Source organism: Macrobrachium rosenbergii, chromosome 1 (assembly GCF_040412425.1).
Source record: "Macrobrachium rosenbergii isolate ZJJX-2024 chromosome 1, ASM4041242v1, whole genome shotgun sequence".
In the NCBI taxonomy this organism is placed as follows: domain Eukaryota; kingdom Metazoa; phylum Arthropoda; class Malacostraca; order Decapoda; family Palaemonidae; genus Macrobrachium; species Macrobrachium rosenbergii.
This window is the reverse complement of record NC_089741.1, coordinates 31,694,297-31,699,296: the sequence shown is the minus strand read 5'-3', so window position 1 is coordinate 31,699,296 and position 5,000 is coordinate 31,694,297.

The following is a 5,000-nucleotide window of genomic DNA, read 5'->3' as shown; positions in this document are numbered from 1 at the left end:
ACCATGTGATATATTTTGCTCTACAGCTAAACAGACTGATTACATGACTTGCACTGATAGGAACCTAACTCCTTTGAACCTCCGTCATCCCTTGGCAATTTCCGTTCATCAAATATGCAAATGACAGTGTTTTCATTTTGACGAGACTGTCATTCAAAGGGAACAGGTGACAAAGTGTAATGTAATTGTAATTACTGTTTGTATACAGGATTATTGTCAGTGTTTTAGATACATGAAATATGTACGTAATGAGAGTTAGTATCCCCAAAGCGAGTACATTCCTAACCTTTGAAAGGTAGAACGTAAATGCTTTTAAAATGTATAAGTACTGAAAATGATTCGACTCGATGTAGTATGGTGTTTGTATGTGCACACACATACACACACATATAAATATAAATACATACATATATATATATATATATATATATATATATATATATATATATACATTATTATATATATATATTATAAATATATATATATAGATATATATATATATATATATATATATATTATTATATGTATATATATATATTATAAATATATATATATATGTAGATATATAAGTATATATATATATATATATATATATATATATATATATATATATATATATATATATATATATATATATATATATATATATATTATATATATATATATATATATATATATATATATATATATGTAATATATGTAGATATATAAGTATACATACATATATATATTAACTTTATGACATACACAATTGTTCTGTGCATTAGTAGAATGAGGTCCTTTTAGTAACATATATATATACATATATATTTTAACCTTCTACTTTTTGATGAAAAAATGCAACAATGAATGAAACAATTTAAATACTCGTGAGTCTAAGATTCAACAACATCATTCTCGAGACATGAAAAAAAATCAATAACCCATTATGGCGTCTAATATCATAATTCAGTCGCTTGAGATTATTCCGCGCCACAAGATATTACCATCATAAATCTGGCAGGATTATTTTGTTATGAGGAAGTAAATTTCAATTTTTAATTTATTGAGCTAATGAATGTCGTTTGATTTTTTTTTTTTTTTTTGAGTCTTGAAATGTTAAGATTATTTTTGAAATTGTTGGATTTTCTTTTATGAGTATCGGGTGACGCTCACGGGTTAAGTGGATTTTTGCGAACAATGCCTTTTAATTACAAGCGTAGATGCATGTAAACGTATCCACACACACACACACACACACAATATATATATATATATATATATATATATATATATATATATATATATATATATATATATATATATATATATATATATATATATATATATATATATATATGTATATATATATATATATATATATATATATATATATATATATATATATACATATATATATGTATATATATATATATATATATATATATATATATATATATATATATATATATATATATGTATATATATATATATATATATATATATATATTTATATATATTATATATATATATATTTATATATATATATATATATATATATATATATATATATATATATATATATATATATATATATATATATATTCTCAGAGACTCATTTCAGATAATCCCAAATTATAACTTTTCCTCCATCAGAGCTCCATGAAATAATGAGAAAGAGAGAGAGAGAGAGAGAGAGAGAGAGAGAGAGAGAGAGAGAGAGAGAGAGAGTCAATAACCCAACTCCCCACACTGCGAGGGATGAAAGGACTGGAAAAACAACGTCCTGTGACTCCTAAAATAACCTAATATCCTATTCCTTCTCTCTTCCATTTCATCCTGATTTCCCCATCCTACACTTCGTAGAAAAAGTCAACAATATCTGCCCGAGGTTTTTTAGTTTTCTGTAAAAGAAAACTATTGTGCCGGCCTTGCCTGTCCGTCCGCACTTTATGCTGTCTGCACTTTTTCTGTCCGCACTTTTTTCTGTCCGCCCTCTGATCTTAGAAACTACTCAAGCTAGAGGGCTGCAAATTGGTATGTTGATCACCCACCCTCCAATCATCAAACATACCAAATTGCAGCCCTCTAGCCTCAGTAGTTTTTATTTCATTTAAGATTAAAATTGCCCACAATCGTGCCTCTGGCAATGATATGGGATAGGCCACTACCAGGCCGTGGTTAAAGTTTCATGGGCTTGGGTCATGATACCGAGACCACCGAAAGATAGATCTATATTCGGTGGCCTTTATTATACGCTGTAATAGCTGTACGGAAAACTCGATTGCGCCGGAAAAACTTCGGCGCATTTTTTACTTGTTTTCGTTTATTTATTTAATAATTATTTTTGGTCGCTTGTATGTTGTAATCCGTTCTCGTGTCGTTGTCGCAATTAACGAACGGAAGAAATACCATTGTCGCCAGGCAGTTTTCCAAAAGAGGTCTTTTACACCGAGGTTAAAAATTGCTGTAAAAACGCCTAATTGGGGGAAAAATTGTCATATTTCCTCTAATCAATAAACAAAGAGTTTTGTCCCCCCCATTGTTCGCGAGCTTGTAGTAATTAAGGGTGCGTGTTTGTCCAGTGTTTGATTTTCAAAAGTTTTCTTTTGATTATGCCAATTTTTTCTTACAGATGTGCCCACGTAATGTATCTGAATCATCTGGTTTTACTGATCATTAATATATTCGCAAAACTAAAAGAATATGGAATCCTTCGGGTAAGCAGAGATTCAAGAAAAAAGCCATTTAAAATTAATGACGTCAGTGCACCTCTCGTTGTGCAATGTATGCATTACTTAAGTCTCTTTGCAGCGTCCCTTCGGCCCCTAGCTGCAACCCCTTTCATTCATTTTTACTGTACCTCCGTTCCTATTCTCTTTCTTCCATCTGACTTTGCTGTTAATCAGCTCAGTGGTCTGGTAAAACTAAGGTATACTTAACTTTTTTCCACACCCTCAATTGTTTGTGTATGAAAGACAGGGAATGGTAATAAAATTACTAATAATATCTTAATGTCGATTTCTTACCATGATGAAGATCATATCCTTGTCAATTATTTTTATAAATTCATTTTGGAAATAAAACCTTCATGAGAGTATACAGTGCAATTAAAACCTCTCTAAAAAATATATCAATTCTTACGCTGAAGTCAAAATATTTTTCTCTTTTTTTTTTGCTATTTTTACAAAGTTACCTCAGAGATAAAGTTTGCAAAATGTAGCCTTTTTCCTTCATTCAGTAATTTATCATTTCGAAGCATATCTTTATTTGTTATATTTCATTTTTTTATTTTATTTTTTTACTTTATCCAGTAATTCATCAAATCGACAAATATTTTTTATTTTTTCTATTTATCAATTCGAAGCATATCATCTTTATTTATTTTATTATATCTTTTATTTTTATTTTTCCCTTATCCAGTAATTCATCAATTCGAAGCATATCATTTTTATTTATTTTATTTTATAATTCTTATTTATTCCTATTTGTTGTATTTTTTCTTTATCCAGTAATTTATCAAATCGACGGATATCATTTTTATTTTATTTTTTTTTGTATTGCAAAATCTATATTGAAGCTATTTCCTATACTTATGCATTTTCTCATTATCTCTTGTAACTTAATCTTCTTGTACATTATCCTTCTTCTTCTCCTCCTCTATGCTTCTCGCCAGTTTTTAATACACGTTGCTTTGTTGTTTGTTGTTGAGTTTTTATTTCTCTCGCCTTCTCCCACAGTTTTCTTTCTCTTCAATTAATCCTAATTCCCCCTTCCGTCTTTAAATGTCCCTTTTTTTCCTCTCTCTCTCTTTATCACCCATTCCGTTCATCCATTTCCTTTATTGTCCATTTTCGTTATTTTTTACTCTTCAAATTTCCATCATCAACTCACACCCTTCTTTACTTTTTGTTCTGTTAATTCCCTCTTCCCCTCATTTTTTTCTTTTAGATTTAACTCTCCGTTATCACTGGTCTCTTTTTCTTGTGATGGACGTATTTTCTCTGTTGCATATCTAACTTAAACAATTTAACTCATTTTTCACGAATATATTCTGTCCTAAAATGGAAAACTGCAGTATCTGCAAAATTTTCGAAATTGAGATATGCCACCTACTGGGCTCATGAAACACCAATACACAAGTTACTGCAGTTTCAAAATGATTCTTCAGTGCTTTATTTAGGGGTCCATTTGCAATATCTGCAAAATCAGTAGTGAGGCAAGGGAAAACTGCAGTATCTACCATTTTTCTCAGCTTTGTTTTTTGCAGATACTGCAGCCTTCCATTTCAGGGCAGTATTGACAGTAATTCCTCAGAGGAATGGTGCCGTTTATATATTAAGCGATTCAATGTCTGTGATCTTATGGTTGAACCTTACCAGGCGCCGTGGATTTCAGAATTCATTCTTCTTCTTCTTTCGACCTTTTTAGTCTTCCTGTGTAGCAGGGTCGGCCGGTCGAGTCAGCTTTCTCCATGTATTTCTATTCCTTGTGCTCCTCACCACATCGATCCATCTAACTCACTCCTCCTCCCCATCACTGGCATGTTCTTGGCTCTCTTGATTGGTTCCACCTCCTCTCTTCTTATTACATGGCCGTAGTATCTCATACATGCTTCTTATATCTTGATTCTCCCCCTTTCCAGTAGTGATATTCCAGCAATCCATCTCACCATCCTCATCTCGGTTCTTTCCAACAGTCCCTCCTCTTTCCTCTTAAGTGCCCAAGTTTCTGGGACTTCAGAATTTATCATTTGTGCCCAATACATTTGTGCCTGGTACATTATTACTTAGAATGTCTTGAATACAAGTGGTTGACGGATGGTTTGTATAAGACAATTTAAACGAAAAAGAATGATAAATGTTTATACTTCAATTGTCGTATATGAACCAAATGTTATTTCTTTACATTCAAATCCACTTGCTTCTGAAAATTGATACGAATTGAATGTGTTCGTAAACTGGGCATTTACTTATTAGTTTAGATTTATCCTATATGTTTATTAATTATCTAGATTTATC